At 34.5% G+C, this 19,140-nt stretch overlaps 1 long non-coding RNA gene across 1 annotated transcript; it reads right to left on the bottom strand.

Moving 5' to 3' along the window:
* Positions 1-5,353: 5,353 nt before the first annotated feature.
* On the bottom strand, positions 5,354-15,540 carry LOC141501293 (uncharacterized). Its single transcript, XR_012472200.1, has 3 exons — positions 15,466-15,540; positions 7,534-7,622; positions 5,354-6,469 (listed from the first exon to the last, which is right to left on the bottom strand). It is a non-coding gene; the product is annotated as an uncharacterized LOC141501293 (long non-coding RNA).
* Between the last annotated feature and the right edge of the window lie 3,600 nt (positions 15,541-19,140).

A 19,140-nucleotide genomic window follows, 5' to 3' on the forward strand; every position in this document is an offset into this window, starting at 1 on the left:
CCTTTAGCTTTTCTAGTCACCTTCTGCAGGAGACCTTCCTTGCCCCTTCTTCTATCACATTCCCTCTGAAATTACTTTCCATTTACATTCTATATCTTATATGCACATAGTTACTTTCATGGTGTCTCCTCCAATAGAATGGAAGCTTTATACTTATTCAAGCTTCAAGACCTTTTTCTTATTTTTTCTTTGAATTTTGTCTGTGTCTGTGTGTGTGTGTGTGTGTGTGTGTGTGTGTGTGTGTGTGTGCGTGTCTGTCTGTTTTGTCAAGATGCAAAAAAGCTACTAAACAGATTTGGTCTCAGGAAGTCTTCCTTTCTCTAGACTTGGTGCTCTGTCCTCTGTGTCAAGTAACAACAAATTTGTAGCAAATGCTACAAAAGAAAGTTTCCTTGAAGTTCTCTGCCATTCTTTCTATAATTGCTTTACATAATTTGCTTTCCTGGGGTTAATCTACCTATCAATAAAAGAAAGATGAGCAAAACATACAGAAAAGAAGTTTGAGAATTCACAAACAACAGACAACAAATATAATTTTTAAATGAACTCTACAATAAGAAAAGGAAATAAGATTACTTACTTTGAAAAATGGTTCAATGATAGAGTAGGGTGTGGTGGTAAGAGAAGCTTTAAGTTTTATAAATGTACAGCAAAGAGAGGCAACCTTTCAGTTACTGACAGAACAAGAGGCAAATTTTAATAGTCTAGTTGATTAGCATAAACAATTTGAAGTTGATGGTGGTAACACTCCCTGAAAATAAAAGTGTTTTCTGTCTGGGGATCGCTAAATTCTAATAAATGCATCGATCAAATGAGATAACAGTGTTTTGGAGATAACAGATATAGTGTTTTGGAAACTTTAAAGCATTATAAAAATTCTAGGCATTATTGTTATGATTATAATTATTGTGGAAGTTGCATGCACAAGTAGTCGAATAAAATTAAAAAGAGTTCACATAGAAAATTTATCAGAAGATGCTTAGGGTTTTTACTCCATTTCTACTGGCATCATACAATCTTGTTTTAAAATTAAAAAATGAAAACACAATTTTAAAGAATGTTTCTTGAAATGAAGAAATGTAAAAAAAAACTAGAGACTTAGATTGATTATTAATCATGTAATGGAAGTATGGTAGCTTTTATGGTATAGGTAGAGGGGGAAAGGAGAGGAGGAGGAGGAAAGACTCAATTACAGCTTCACCTTCTTTTAAATAATTTTACCAAACTGAGGAATAATTGTAAAAAAAATGTTTAGCATTGCAGTGTGCCATCTGATTCTATTAACTCACATTTAGGAGGAAATTAAATTTGACATTGTAGAATTAACCCATAAACAACTTTGATACTTGAAATACCTATGATATTATCATTTACAATTCTAGCATATAAAGATTTTTTTTAATAATCAGCAAAGTAGAAACAAAATAAGCCCTTGTTAGTGAGGAATCAAAATATGTAGTTAAGCAGCAAAAGACTACCATCAAGTTAAGAAAAATATTGAGAAAAAATCCAATTATAAGATGAAAGAGAAAAAAATTTCCCTCTAATTTTGAGAAACTGTATAGATTTAAATACCATCTCTGTGATTTTAAAGCTTTCCAATTTCACTACAATGATTTCTAAAGATTCAGTTTAGATGTAAACTAATTCACATACTATTCCATTACTGAATTACTATATTCAAGGAAACATTTTTTTATTATGAGAAATGAATTAAAAATATTTTCATTTTGGAAAAAAAGCCTGCATCTGAATAGCTATAATAGGGCATAATATACTAACATTGCTGGTGTACGCATTCTTAAATTACAAAAGTAACCAATATTCCTTTGAGATACTGTTCTGTCTTTATCATAAATATAATATATAGCTTACTACTTAAATATGTTGTGAACTAAAATCTAAAGAAAAGCAAGGTATTTTGTCTAACTACATATGCCAATACCTGTTTTTCTTATAATAATGATATAACCATCTGAAAATTTTATTAGTATTATGAAATAAAAGTAATAATCCAATACTACTGATTAAAAATAAACTGTTTGTATTCAATCCCACAAGTAATCCATAAACCATATCAGATAATCATCTGATACCAAAGTTAATACATATTCCCACTCACACCCACACCTGCACACACCAAGACATTTAGAGATATAAACAAAGCGTGGGGATGGGGAGGGAGAAAGGAGGGGGGAAAAGGAAAAGAAAAGGGAGTGGGAGAGGGAAGGGTTGGGAAAGGGGAAGAGAGGGAGGGAAGGAAGAATGCAGAGAGATTTTACTAACCAGCTATCTAGATCATAAACACTAAATAAATACAAAATAAATAAAATTTCAAAGGGTCCATTGTTGGGAATCAGAAAAGGCCTCATATAAAACATGTGGAACAAATTGTAAAATACAGAGACAGAAGACAGAATGTAAATTATCAGTCTCATAATTTTATCAAAAAAGGAAATGAAGCTGAGTGTGACCAATTCTTGTAGAAACCAGGCTAGTTTTTTGTTATCATCACTTCCTTTTCTAGATATTCATTAACCATCCCTTTTAATAATATTTTGTGTGTGCTGCTGGAAATGAAGTCAAGATCATTCAATCATTTGTTAGCCTATCATTTGAAAATTCCACTCTCTCCATTATATTTTTTGTGGGAGTGGGGGAAAAGAGGAAAATTTGCCTTTTCACATACCTGCAACCTCTCTTATTCCCTATTATTTTTCCCATTTCAAAAATCATTTATCTTTCATTTTTATAAAAATAAGATCTCTCATTTTTTCAAGGGAAATGTAGATAGAAATTCTGGAATCCTTCAGGTGAATTTTTATTTTTTTAAAAACAGGAGCTTCTAAGGAAATAAATTATTTTGTATACTGAAATTAATGGGCAAAGTCTCCAACAGTTCAATTACAAAAAGATCAGAAAAGAATAGAAAAATACACACAATTTAGAATTTCCAAGGAAATCAAGAATGAAATGGTCTAAGTCTGAAGACCTGTAAATTCTATAAAGGTGATGCATTTTGTCTATACACTAATGAGATTCATATTATTTGATGAAATCAAACCTCACAATTAGTTCACTGTGAAACAGTAAAAGAAATACTCAAAAAGTAAAGAAAATAAACATTCAATAATACCAAAGTTAGGGAGTTGGAGGATGGAAAAGTGTGAAACAAATAATGGGAAAAAACTTGTAAATCAATGCAGTTGATTTTCAGAAGATTGTGGTAGCTTCTCAGACTATATGGACCAATTATGGAGTAACCATGACTCTTATCAGATGATACAACATATGCTATTGACTCTAGTAAAAAAAGCAACAGGACAAGATAGTCAATGTCTCCCTCCTGTGAGTGTGTGGAGGGTGAACAAATATCCACCTGGCTTGAACAAACAAAAAATGTGCTGCCTTCCTACTGTATTGCATGTGCTTCGTCAAATTTAGGAGATAACACATACTTCTATAATGTTAAAGATAGAGATCAAATCAACTGGTCTAATTTTTCAGACTAAGGAATAATATACAGTAACAAAAACACTGTGCGACTATTTTTTTTTATTACTTTCAGAAGAAACAGAGGAGGTTAATGAAAGTGATTAAAAAGTCTAAACATTTCAAATATCTTTTTCTGTAGCTGAAATCTTAATTCAAGTTTTACACTATACTGAATTTCTTAGTTTATGAATGATCTAATGATTTAGTTTTCCTAAAAGGAGATTATTAAATACATGAATAGTATAGGGTTGGGTTTTTTTTTGCAAGGCAAACGGGGTTAAGTGGCTTGCCCAAGGCCACACAGCTAGGTAATTATTAAGTGTCTGAGACCGGATTTGAACCCAGGTACTCCCGACTCCAGGGCCGGTGCTTTATCCACTACACCACCTAGACACCCCAATACATGAATAGTATAAACAAAATAACATCACTCAAGTATGACTAATACTTTGCCATAGCATGGTGATGATAATACAAGCTCTGGCAGGTTCCCCTATTTGAGGGGTATGGGTTATTAAGTGCCTGAAGTATAAAAGTCATCTTTTTTTTCACCCTCAGAGAACATAAGATCCAATTTGGCAATGCCATGTGCCAAACTGAAAATAACTACAATGAATGTTAATAGAGTTCTGAGATAAGGAAAGGGAACACCTATACCATATAATTTAACAATTAAATTACTTTACAAATGTCATTTTATTTGATCTGCACAATTCTGTAAAGTTGGTGCTATGATTATCTCTACTTGGCAATTAAGGAAACAGAGGCAGAGTTGCTAAGATCTGCCCAAATCACACTAGTCACACACAGACACTCTGCCCAAAGCTAATAACTGAGGTTATATTTGAACTCACGCATTCTTGAATACAGACATACCACTCTATACACCTGCCTAGATTGGAGGGTAGGAGCACTGGGTTGGAAGTGGTATCAAGGAAGGTTTCAAAGAAGAAATATAACTTAAAAGGGGGGTGGAGGAATGAGTGGATTCTTATAAGTTAAGTAATCAAAAGATTTGAACAAACAATTTTTACAAGAAGTACAAATGATCAATCAATAACAAACATTCTATTAAGGGTCTACTATGTGCCAGACACTGATCAGAAACTACAAAGGAACAGCTAAGGTGGCACAGTAGATAGAGCACTGGCCCTGAAGTCAGGAGGACTTGAGTTCAAATCCGGCCTTGGATACTTAATAATTACCTAGCAGTATGACCTTGAGCAAGTCACTTAACCCCATTGCCTTGCAAAAAAACAAAAACAAAAAACCCCAATCACACACACACATACACACACACACACACACACACACACACACACACACACAATATATATATATATACATACATATATCAATAATAAAGCATATCAATTCATGAATAAGAAGAGAAATACAAATTAAAACTACCCTGAGGTTTTACTTTATATCCACTAATCAGACAAAGCTGATAAAGAACAGAACTGATTAATTTTGGGTGTTTTATAGGAAGACATCAGAGCACCAACATCTCTGGAAAACAGTCGGAATTAACTGGAGAAAAGACTCTCAACTATTTTATATTATCTGATTAAATGATCTCACCAGTAGGCATATACCCCAAGAAGTTAATGACAGAAAAAGAGATCCTACAGATACTACTGTCTCCAAAACAACAGTCTTTGTGGTAGCAAAAGATCAAGAAGGAAAGTGAGCACTTTTCAAGTAGAAAAATCCTCATGAGATTGCAGTATGAGAATATAATAGAATATTAATGCATTGAGCAAAGGATTAATATGCTTGTAATAAACAGATGAAGAACTATAGAAATCAATAAAGAATAATGAAAGCAAAACCAAATATATATATATATATATATATATATATATATATATATGTATGTATGTATGTATGTATGTATGTATGTATCAGAGGTTCAGTGGAAGGAGCATTGGGCTTGAAGTCCAGAAGATCTGAGTTCAAATTTGTCCTCAGATGATTCTGAGCTGTGTGATGTTGGGCAAGTCATTTAGCCTTCATTTGCTTTAAACCAATGGAGAAGGAAATGGCAAACTATTCCAAGATCTTGTGAAGAAAACCCTATGGACAATTTGGAGTGCTAGAATCCACATGGTCATGAAGAGTCAGATATAACTGAACAACAATAACAATAACAATGTAAATAACAGTAATATGCTTCTGGTCCCAGATTAAACGATAAAACAGACTTCCTTCCTCTTCATAAAGAGGTGGGGACAAAGAATACAAAGAGCAGAATCTACTGGCAAATATTAAAAATGTTTGTTCTGTTTACTGCTTTTGCTTAGCTGTTTTTTCTGTGCTATAAGGAAGCATTTACTGAAAAAAGGAATTCTCAGGGAATATGTGGAAAAAATATCATAAATATTATTTTAAAAGAATAGGATAGAAAATGCAGGGAATATGGAATAAGGGGAATGTCAAATAGTTATAATACCACAAAAAATACAAAATTAAAATTACTAATTCCTATTAATTATTAATATTTGCTTAATCATGATAGGTAGAAGGAAGAGGAAAATATCAAAATATCAGAATGCTAAAATATTCCCCCTTCCTCATTTCTAAAAATTGATTGTTTTTTTAAAAATACGTTTTCCCCCTTCAGTCTGAAAACACTTTAAATTGTCAGGTTTATAAAAGAATCATGAAATTGACAATCATAGTCAATACCATTTTAATTACAGGATAAAGACAAGAAGAAAACTAATGAGTTATTTAAAAAAAGCCAATAACAATTATATTCATGATATAAGGACAATTTAGCATGTGAAAATCCATTATTCAGGCAAAAATTCAGTGAAAACTCACTAATCCTCTTAAATTTCTGGTAACAATGAAAAACTGAAATATTACAATACCTCTATCCTCAAGTGGATTGCTAGCAAGGTTAATTGTGTGAAGTCCTGAGTTGGGATTATGGGCTAGGGCATTGGCCAGTTTTTGTGCAAAATCTCTGAAAGTGAATAAAACAAGTATGGATTAAATATTAATACAGAATTTTAAGGCATTAATACAGTAACTGAAGCAGAGTGGAATCTATTTAGGGAGTTCATAATCTTAATGTTAGCCTTACCACATCTTAGGGAACACTTGGCATATCATATAAATTTCCTCACTGGGAGGCTTCATAAACTTTTCTGTGACCAGAAAAGGATTCCTTAGAATTAACCAGAAAGCCATTTTAAGAAAAGGCAATTCTGCTGATGAAAAATGTATGAGTTCAAAAAAAGAAATGATACAGTGTGTAAACTAAGAAAAGTATTTCTTTCTTTAAAGTTTCTGGTCTTATCCTTAAATTAAATAACCAATATGATTATCTCCTTAGGTTATTTCTGTTTATTGATTTTATTTGGTGCCTGTGTGTTTCTTTATTCCAATACTAAACCTGGTTTTTCTGAAAATTACTAGTAGGTTGTTCACCATATTTGATTTCTCATTCCACGAACTCCTAATGAATGCAAAGCTGATTGCTTTAATTGTTGAATCTAAAGGCTAAAATTGTAGCTTTTACCAGCACCATAATTTATCATAAAATCAAGATCATTATTTTAGTTATGTTTAGCTTCAAATAAAGCATTAAATGTTTTGATTAAGAAACTCTCTCCTTCTCCCACTTTGTGGTATTATAGTTCTTTGTTCCAATGAATTCAACCTTTTTAAATATCATGACCTGGATAAAGTCCATTTAAATGAATACTAATCATGAAATGAAGAGTATCTGAGTGTTGATGTACCAAAGGAGAAGACCAGTAAAGACTTATTAACAGAACAGAGAAAATGAGGATGAATAATATAGCAAGTGAACCCAAAGTATCAGGGGACATCAAATACAAAGTGTTGGATGATTTTAAGTGTTTAAAAAAATAAAGACTTTCATGACATTGAAAGAAAGAATATGACTGGCTTACTCCTAGGAAAAAACACATCTCCCTCACAGGTTTGCATTTCCTGAAGGTATAAATAAGTGGGGATTGAGGGACATTTTAAAAAAAAAGAAGTATTCAGATAAGTACTTACGTTCTAAGCCCGGCATTTTCTAAAACCAATTCTTCCAATCGATTGGACCTACTCACCACTCTCAAGATTTGTTCGCAGACATCAGTGGACTGTAACAGAAACATTCTGTGACTATTCCATAATGCTAGATAAAATGCTGCATTGCAAAATATGCCAGTCTTTTGAAAATCTTAAAGTACTACATAAAAGTCAGATATTATTAGTCAGTGTCAAAAAATTAATGCACAGATTAAAATAAGGGACATGGAATTCTATCACAGTGATTAGTAAGCTGAGTTTACTGTTGAATATTCTATGCAAAAAAGAGAAATGCAAATTAAAAATCTCAAGATTCAATTCATGTTTAAATTGAGAAAAATGACAAAATCCAAAATAAGGCAAATATTAGAGGAATTGTGGGAAAATAAGCATTCAGATGGTGGAGCTGTAAATTTGAATGGACAATTCTGAAAAAACAAGTTGAAACTATATCAGAAATATCATTGAACAATATATATCCTTTGACCAAAGGATATTGCTATAAGGCATATATCATAAGGAGGTCAAAGAAAAAAACTTGATAAGGTACAGGTATAGGGTACAGATATAGGTATAAGAATAGAGAAGAATGTGCTGATAAATGTTTAATAACAGTAGTCTGAGAAAGGAAAGGGGTAAAGAAAAAAAGGTGTTTACATAATACCTGTCAGGCTCTGTGCATTATTAAACAGTTTCTCCATCATTGTCTTAAGTCAATAAAGCAAACAAAGCCCTGACATGTAGCAACTGCTGATTTTAAAAATGGGAAATTCTCATACTGAAAATATTCATGGGTTCCATTATGCCCCTGGGTATGGGATAAGTATATGTATGTACATGTGTGTATCTACCCACACATTTGTATGTGTTTACATGTAAACATACATGCATGTTTAATGATATCCCAAAAGTCTTAGTGGAGCTTTAAGCTTTAATAGCTTAAAACTTTATCAACCCCTCTGGACGCCTCTAAATATATATACTTAGAGACAACACTTCTTGTGGATACCAAGGAACTGAGGAATGGCAAAACAAATTATATTACAATAATATATTATTATTGCATTATAAGAATAATTTTGAAAGACCTGTATGAACTGATCCAAAATGAAGCAAATAGAATCAGGAGAACAAATCATACCAACTATAATCATGTAAAGGAAAAACAAGACTAAAAAACATCATAGTTCAAATCAAGGCTATATCCAATATTGATTTCAAAGAATCAAAAGATAGGGATGCAAACCAAGAGGATGGGGAACAAAAAAGTGATAGTGTATTTTTGCAAACAGAAAGTCTGGTAAAATCAAATAAAACTGGATCTCTGCCAGTCAAATGTTTATTAGGAATGGCCAATATACTTAATTGTTTTACTTAACTGTATTTTGCTGTTGTTACTGTTGTTACAAGGGAGTCTTCTATTGGTTGGGGTATCACTTGGAAGTGACAATAATGTTTTAAAAATTAAATAAAAATATATATGTCTGTATCTGTGTGTATGTGTACACACACACATACACACACACACACACACACACACACACACACACACACACACACACACAAACAGGAGTATATTTTAAAAGTTGAAATGTACCACAGAGAATATGGATCTTTAAGAGTGCGCGCGCGCGCATGCACACACACACACACACACACACACACACACACACACACACACAAACGAATTTAAAATGCAGACAGGAAAGAAGGAAAATAAGATAACAATTGCAACTAAGGGGGCTGGGGGGAGAGGAAGCATAAGGGTAGGGAAGGAGAAAGGTCTATGATACTTTGTATATTTGAAAGGAATAACAAGTTGAGTTTAGTAGTTTGCAGTTTCATGAGCAATCTTTTTTTAACAGACTACATTATAGAAATCTTATTTTATTCCACAAATTATTTTTTTAAAGAAGAGCTGCCATAACAATTAAGTGTCTATGACTATTTTACTGGGAGGGGGAGAAAAATCTAGACTGATACTTTTAATAGTTTAGAGAGCTCTATACAATCTCCCTCTACTGATAAAGATTGACAAAATGTCAGTATTTCACAGTTCTCTAGGGTTATGGTGGCAAACTCAAATAAAAATGGAACCCTGCCAGCCAAATATTAACTAAAAAAACCACAAATCAATTATTATCGATGTTGTAATATATGCTTATTTATTTTGCTAAATATTTCCCAATTCCACATTAATCTGGTTACAATTCCACTCCAAAGTTATGTGGGCTGGAAGTTTGACATATTCCAATCCAGGGTACTGAGAGATTAAATGTAACAGAGTCAGAGAAAAAACTTCAGCTGAGATAGTCTCCACTTTAGGGTCAGTCTTTTATCCATTACACCGTACTTGCTTCCTCAGTATCTATGTAAATGTTTTAAAGTGGAATATTTAGGGCTAAACAAAAATAAATGAATGAATGAATGAATCTCTGTACACCTTACTCAATATGATAATTAATGTGGCTTTATTTGGAACACCAGTTCCAAAACGTTATGGTTCATTGCCTTGTATGATCACATTGACCACAGGATTATTAATCACTGGAACAATGCCTAAAACTTGAAAAAACTCAACCTAATATCAAGGGTAGAGACATATCTCTCTGAAAAAGTAGCTTAGAAGTATACATTCAAGAAGAACATGGGGGTGGGGGAGGGAAGCAAAAATGGGAGAAAATTGTAAAATTCAAAATAAATGAAATCTTTCTAAAAAAAAGAATAGTGCCTGACCATTCCTATATGCTGTCTTATTCCATCCCAATAAATCATAATTCTATCCTATGAATTAAACTGCAATTCACAGTTATCCAGTCACAAAAGAAACAGATCATAGAAATTCATTATATTTGAGCTTGAAAATGCAAATTACATTATGTTGATTCTCAAATTGTCACCCCCTTTTGTGAAAGAAACTGTTCTTCTATATTGTCATAATAAAAATTGTTAACTCAGAAGGACCTGACAGGAATTAATCTAACTTCTAAAACCAAATATATAACTATGAAATCTGGGATACTCTCAAGAAGAACCTGAAACAAACAGGGATCCAGAAGCATATATTTATTTCACGGGTAAAACAAAACTCCAAAATATAAGAGATTAAAGAAACTATTGAACAAAGTTGAGCCAACTTCTTTTTAAGACTTTAGTGTTCAAGCAGCATAATATGGTAAATTATTATAGAGTTATTTGTTCAACAAAATTTATTAAATGCCAAGTATGTATAAGGCACAGTGACTGATAAGAAAATGATTCAGATATGGCTTGTACCATCAAGGGATTCAGTATTTTTAAAAAACTGGGTATTTACACAACTGATAATAATATGAGGTAGAATATGGCAAGAGTATGCTAAATTCCAGTTACTGTGTTTGGTGAAACAAAAGAAATAAAAAGGGCAACCATTTTACATGGAAATCAAGTTGAATTCAACAAAATTTATAAAGTATCTAAAACAAAAAAGCCTTGGCTAGAATATACAGTAGAAGAAGGCATATAAGCAGAATAGGTAACTTGGAGCCAGAATAAGTTAAGAAATTTGCATTTTATCCTACAGGCAAGAAGAGAACCATCAACAAATTTTTAAATGAGAGTAAAAGTTAGAACTTTGCAATAAGAAAATTTAACAATTTGATAAAATATGGATTAGAGAAAATATGAGAATTGGAGACAAGGAAGATGATACAACAGATCAAGAGATAGGTTATAAAGGTATACATTAAGGTCAAATACATTAACCAATATGTATATTACAAGAGAAATTAGAAACCCATTAAAAATCCCATATAAACAATAAAGATAAATGTAAAGTGTTAGGAATATAATTTGAGGAAGAATTTTTGAATAAGGGTCAGTTTTGATCAATTTTGGGGGTTTTTTTTAAGTAGTGAATGTGATAGGGGCAGCTAAGTGGCACAGTGGATAAAGCACCAGCCCTGGAGTCAGGAGTACCTGAGTTCATATCCAACCTAAGACACTTAATAATTACCTAGCTGTGTGGCCTTGGGCAAGCCACTTAACCCCATTTGCCTTGCAAAAACTTAAAAAAAAAAGTAGTGAATGTGGTCCAAGACAGATGGACATTCTGAGTGAACATGGAAAGGATAAAGTCTCAGAAGTAATACTAAGCACCGTTAGAGTGTAAGTATATTAGCAAGCAGTGAAGCTAATAAGGTAGTAGATATGAGTTATAAGAGTGATATAAGAGGGGAAAAGGAGTCACTTACATATTTGAAATACACATGTGATTCAATAGTAGTGGAAATATGGGGGAAGTAGATTATCCTAGCAGATATATCTCAGAGAGATTGGAACAGAAAGAAACTGGAAGAAAAAAGATCAGCTAGGAACCTAGACAAATAAGGGCATAGGGAGAGCAAAGCATAAATCAAAAAAAACATGGAGGTAGAAATAGATGCATAATGATCTGAAAGCAGAGGTCAAGGGAAGATTAAAGTAAATTAATGACTAAGGTTGAGGTTCTGAGAAATTTAGGCAGAAACCATTTGATTCACCTTTAAATAAAGCAATTTTTCTCGTAACAATTTATACAGGAGAAAAACAAAGTTCAGATATTTACAGGGAGCAAAAATAATAAGTTTTGGAGTGAGACATGAACTCAGTTCACCTGATTCCAAATTCAACACACCTTCCATTAATAAGGACTTCCTAATGTGGTTGAATAGAGATTTTCAAAATTATTACTGTTGCTCTAAATACCTTTTGCTCTTGAATACACTGTTAGGATAACAGAATATATGCTTCAAATGGGTTTTATTTCTTACATTTGCAGTGTACTAACAGATTATTCTCCAAAAGATTCCCACAACTTAAAATTTCTCTAATAAGCTAAAGAGGTTTTTTCACAACCCTACCAGAAATGAATTTTATCATTTTTCCTAATAGTATGAACTGTAAAGCTGGTTTCCCTTCAAATTAGATGGACTCTCCAGGATAATGCAATTTTCTTTAGACCAATGAAGACTCCTATGCTAAAATTATCAAGGAAACAATATGATCTTGAATGCTTTATGATGATTTTAAGTCAATTTTTCCAGCATTCATTCATCCTCTTTTAGTTGTGATATGAATTAAAAAATATGGATAAGACTCAAATAGGAAATAAGTTCCTTCTCAACTTTAAAGCAATACTGAAAATTGAGTTTCAGTTTTTCTGTAACCTTTGTCATAAGCTAATATACCTTTCTGGAACTTCACTGACTTGAGTCACAGATTGAAGAACTGATCAAAATAATCTTTATGTTTCTTTCAGTCTCTAAATCCTATAACACTATATCTAATATTTTAAATCTCAGATAATTTAGTGCTACTCCATGAATTAATAATACTTGAATAATGAAGGCATGTGTTTGTTCTCGTATTTTGCTGATATAAAAATAATCATATTTTCACATAATTTATAATAAGAAACAGTGTGGTACCATAGAAAGAGTGCCAACTGTGAGGGTCCAGGCTTGAATCCCAGCTGTGACTTACTTTTGGAGTGAAACTTGAGCAAGCCTCAACCCCTGGGCCTCACTTTCCTCATTTGTAAACTTGAGGTTGGGGGGGAGAAAGAAGGAGCTGGTCTAGCTGGCATCTAAGATCCTTTAATTATAAACACCTTCCCCTTATCAGTGTATTTATTTTTCACCAAGTGGTTTCAAATACATTAATTCACTTTTATCTTCATAACAACCTAAGAGAGGTAGAATAGGTATGACTTCAAAGATAAGAATTTAAGTGACACTGACAAAGTCAAATGGTGGCGATGTCAGCTGAAAATTCAGGTTTTCTACCACCTAATACAGAGCTTATCACAGTGCTGGAACATAAAAGGTATTTCATTTTTGCTGTTTGTCCTGCATTATTGAAGAAGACCATGACATCATGACAAGTACATGAACTGGGTTTAAGGGGGGGGGAATGGATGTGCTAAGTCACCCCTCATGTTCTCCTCTGGAGCCATCTGGGTCCAGTGGTCAGATATGAATTAGGTCAACTGGAGATGGCCCTGGATATGATGCAGTCAGGTTAAGTGATTTGTCAAAGCTAATAAATGTCAAGTGTCTGAGACTGGATTTGAACTTGAGTCCTCCAGACTCCAGGGTCAGGGTTCTATCCACAGTGGAACTTAATAAATCTTTATTGACTGTCTTTTTGCCTTTAGTATCTAGGAATAGAAATGAAAGGGCTGTTTCAGTGGGTGATTTGTTTTTTCTTCTTTCTTTTTTTCTTGGGGGGGTGGTTTGAAAAGCAATCAGATTAAGTGACTTTTCCAAGGTCACACAGCAAGTAAGTATCAATTGTCTGAGGGGGAGATATGAACTCAGGTCCTCCTAACCCTAAGGTCAGTTCTCCATTCACTGCCACACCTAGCTATCCCCTGGGTAATAATGGAAAGAGAATAATGTGCTATTTCTGGATGTGTTGATACAATCACGGTTAGATAAAAAAAATCTGGGTCCAACTCCAAAGCTTGGAATTTAGATGGGCCCAACAGAACCCTTCTTGAAACTTAACTGTTAAAGAAAAATTTAGGTAGCAGAAAGCAATAGACCAAGGAGACACTATCCTTGGATTAGTATCCAATCTTTCCTTCCTGCCAATCCCATTTTCCCCATTCCAGACTTCACTAATGGGATGCATCTGTTGCCACCTGCAGGCTCCACACTGACCATATGCTAGGCAAACCTCCTTTCCCAAACCAAACTATGCAAAGATGATTTGTCTTAAGAGTTTCTTTCCTCAGTTTCAAAAAACCTTTTATCTCTGTTGCCTTTTTTATTGTCATGTTGATTGTCTCTACCTGTTATCTGATTCTCTGCATCTCCTAATTCTGTAATACCTGAGTTTTCTGGTTCCTCAGACTCCATGGGCTGAACATCCACCCATTACTGTACTCATTTCCTGACTTTTGCTCCTAATTTAGCTTGGGTTTTCTGAGTCATGACTTCCAATTCTATTCCTATGATTCTTCACTGCCTCCAGTCCTCACAAGCAAGTTGCATATCCATTTCCACTCAAGATTCAAAAACACAGTTCTTGTACCAGTCCTACTTTTAGCAAGGGGCATGAATTCATTAGAAACCAGAGTGATGTCCTATGCCGGCTTCCTGGTAAAAGTCATAAAATCTTCAAACAAACCCAAATATTCATCACCTGCACTCAGTGACAGCAACAATATCATCAATTACAAATGGCCAAATTTCACTATCATATCTTTCTCTTAATTCCAAAGTCCCCTTATTTTATATCTTCTGGGAGCTAAAGACACTTACGGGGGCCATCAAAGTGGGGGCTGGGGTAGTTATTGGCTATTATGGATTATGGATAAATATACATTTCACTACCACTACCTAAAATAATTCAAGTATTTTGACCTCATTTTATTTTATTGTGGAGTTCACAGCATTTACATTGGTTAAATATAATACTGTGTGTTTGCACTTACACACACACACACACACACACACACACACACACACACACACAATATAAGCCTCGGCTGAAAAACTAATGTTAATTATTATTATTGAACCAGATCAACTTCAACATATGCAAAAGGGCCTATTCAAAAAAAAAAAAAGGAAGCTATGATAGGAATGTAAAATCTGTTTTTTTCTGTACCAGCTGCACAAACGTAACCCTTATAGTTTTTGCCAACTGGATGTAGCTTCCTGTCTAATCTAAAATTGCCTGAAGCAGCTAAAAATCCTAAGCTAAAGCACTTTTCTGAAGCCATCTCACATTACAGGCTTTGCAGAATGCTTGGCAAGTCATTTCTAGAAAGGGTAACAGATGCAAGTTTCTTGTAGTGAGGGGTAAAGAAAATCACCTTTTTTGACAATCTGAACAAGTAAGGCAAAACTGACACTGAGATTTTCTTTTTTAAAAAAAATCACTTACCAATTTTAGATCTTTAGAGGATAGCTTTGTGAACCATTGATTGTATTCCAGAGCAGCAACGATAGGTATTAAGTCCTCTAGAAGGAGAAATATGAACAAATTTTATACACAAAATTTTTATACAGTCACAACACAGTCCTTCTACTGTACAGGTTGTGATTTTATTTTCAATCAGACATTCACGTTTGCTTGATATTTTTACTATTATTTACAATAGGGACATCAAATCAAAATGCTTTTGGCAGCTAGAAAATTTAATTCATTTTTCTGACAGATGAATTCTGACATCTATCTGCATCTTAAATCCAGTCTACAAGGGATACCTACATGGGTAGGAGGTTGAACTAAGTGACCCTTAAGGTCTCATTCAACTGAATTCATTAGATAAAATGAATGGAACTGGAATTAACCATCTTATAGTCCTAGGAAAGTTTATTAATTTTAATTCCATCTTGACCAACCCTTTGTTTCTAATTCTTAGTATCTTCATGCAGGCTATTAATTTGAATGGTTTCCTCTCCAGAAATATTCTAAATGGTACAAAAGAACAACTTGCCATTCCAAGTCAGGGGCTTGAGGTTCTATCGCACTTGGTAGTTGATAATAAGGAAATATAGTAGATAATACACTAGATCTGGAGTCAGAAAGACCTATATTCACATCTCATTTCAGACACCTAATAAATAATTAAATACTAGTGACTTTTGGCAAGTCACTTAAATCTCCACAGTACTCACTTTACTCTTCCACAAAATGGGGTCTAAAAGCCTGCAATACCCACCTTGCAGAATCCTTTTGAGGCTCAGTTGAGTTAATATATGTAAAACATTTTAGAAATCAAAGTACTAAATAATTGTCAGTGGTTGTCATTATGATTATTAATTACCATTCAGCTGCTGTAGAATTACACATGAATCCTTCCCTCACAGTTCTGTGTGCCAACCACCCATTTCTACATCCTGTACCTTTTACCTACAGAGGAAAATTTTTTTCTCAAAGCAAAAAGGGAGCCAATTTTTATTTACAGAGTGTCCAAGAATGCATATCATTGCCTGAAGCATGATCCTTCCCCTCCCTGCCTCTCTGCCCCTCCAGGAAAAACTTATCACCAAGAAACTCATTCTAATAGACACTGCATTGGCTCTGGACCTCACACCTCATCAGTACCCTCAGTAGACTGTGCCCCTCTGATTGAGAGACAGAACAACAACAACAACAACAACAACAACAACAACAACAACAACAACAACAACAACAACAAAAACGAAACAAAAAACCATGGAAAAAAATGTCCTCCCCAAGGTCCCATTTAAAGAGGTTTCAGAAGCACAGCCAATTCTCTTTCCTGCCAGCTGCACTCCTTGGATTTGATTCTGCCATCATCATCATGCCCCTAATGCAAAGTACCATCTCCCTCCCCCCATCATGTCCTTCTGTTCCCCATTTTCAGGTTTCTTTTGTGTCATATTCCCCTATTAAACTGTAAGCTCCTTGAAGGCAGTAACCGCCTTTTTTTTTTCTTCTTTCCTTAGCACTGACAGCTTGAAAGACATTAGGTATTTTTAAAAATTATTTCTATTATAGCATAAAAATAAGTAAAAAGCTCTATTAATTTATGTTTCCTTTCAGGATTCAATTATTTATACAACATACTTCTGCTCACACAATCAATTATCTAATATAATTTTGCCTTTGTGAATGAATAGGGATTCTGATACCAAAAGCATCCTTCACATTTATTTGAGGAGCTGATCCTCTATGGACCGTGGCACCTCCTCACTGTCTGTGTCCTTTTCTCAGAGCCTCACCTTGATAAGGTGCTCCAAAAGTGAGCTACCACTGCCTCCGCACAAGTTCCAGCTGGTACAGTAGAGGGGCCCCAAAGGCTCCCTTCATTCATGACCACTCTCCTGTGGTTCACCATCCCAGCTCCACCTTTGGCAACCTGCCCTGGTCCTGTCACATTCCACGATTACTTCAGCCTGACAAGTTCTGTGCCCGGGCAGCAATAGCTCTTCAGAACATCATTAGTGGGGATTCTATTCTGCTGTTTGATGTGAAGTGTGACAAGTGGGTCTCACAGAAACAGCCTCTCAGAAATTAAATAAGCCTTTGTTAGCAGTGTCAGCTCTTAACACCACGAAGGCTCTCAACTCACTATGTGGCCCAGAACCTTCTATATGAATTTCATGCAAAGAGACTTCTGAAAGCCAACTAGTTCTCTCAGAATGACAAGTCAGTCTTTAAAAAATAAGTTAATATAAGTATATCAAAATTGTCTTAAACCATCTAGAAGACTCAGACATTTGGATGATTCAACTTAACATCTAAAGATGTATCTGTAACATGAGACAATGTGATGTGAATGAAAGAGCATTGGATTTTGAGTCAGAAGATGCAGGTGCAATAGAAAATTGGCTACTTTGGGCAAATTATTTGTTCAAGTCTCAATCTCCTCATCTATAAAATCATTGGAGCGGGGGGGGGGGGGGGATGGAAACAGGTGATTTTTCTGAGAGAACAGAAGCTCTAACAGTCTCTGAGGATGATGAAGTTAAAATTACATCTTTTCAATGACTTCCTCTACATACACAGTTTAAATCTCTCCTGAATCTCTAGCCTGGAACTTCCAACCAACTGAAGGGCATCTTGAACTGGGCTAGCACCATCAGCACCTCAAACTAAACATGACCAAAACTAAATCCACCATTTTCTCCTCCCAACAACTAGAACTTGCTTCTCCCATAGTTTGCTAATGTCTGTTTAAGGTAAACCCATCCCCAGTGACTACCCAGAAATATAAAGACTTCCATCAGTCTTTGCAACATCTTTCTTCCTCATTCCCTACATACAAACACTTAAAAGTCCCGTCAATTTTATGCACAAATTGGTTTTTTTCACTCACACTGCTATCATTCTAAAGTTCAAGGACAGCATTGTCACTTGCCTAGATTACTATAAAATATTTTTGCCACCATAATGTACTCCTTTGTTTTTTTTCCAATTATATGTAAAACGTTTTTAATATCCAATTCTGTAAGATTCTGAGTTCTACATTTTTCTCCCTCCCTCCTTCTCCTCTCCCCATGATACAGGATATACATGTACCATTATGTTAAACTTATTTCCACATTTGCTATGGTGTGAAAGAAGAACCTATTAACCTATTAACCACCTATCTAGTCACTCCTTTGCTCCAACTAATCACCTTGACAAAATAATTTTATGCATGGGGTCTCACTATGTGATCAAGACGACTAAGAACACTAAAGAACCTCTTCAGAAAGTTCTCATTTTTAGCAAGTGGACCTTGTGCAGATCTCTACATAAAGTGAGGGTCAGTGGTAGAGAAAATGAACATGCAGGGGCCTAGAAGAACAAACCAAAGGGGGGTATGCAAGGTGGGGAAATTGGGAACTAGACACAGAACCAATATGCAAGGTGGGGGAAAGGTGGAGGACAATACACACAGGGACTGAACACATCTGCAGGTGGGCTGAACAGGGCAATGGTTTCTTCTTTTTGGCAGCCTCAAGCATAGCTCCTAATCTGGCAGTGGCAATGGAGGGAATGACTTCCCCATTCTGTTTCTTTAGCTTGGGAGGGGTTTTTTTAAAAAAAGAATTTTAGGGGTTTATTTTGAGGGGGGGGGAGGAAAGAGGAGAATAGGGAAAA

This window comes from Macrotis lagotis, chromosome X, assembly GCF_037893015.1.
Source record: "Macrotis lagotis isolate mMagLag1 chromosome X, bilby.v1.9.chrom.fasta, whole genome shotgun sequence".
NCBI lineage: Eukaryota > Metazoa > Chordata > Mammalia > Peramelemorphia > Peramelidae > Macrotis > Macrotis lagotis.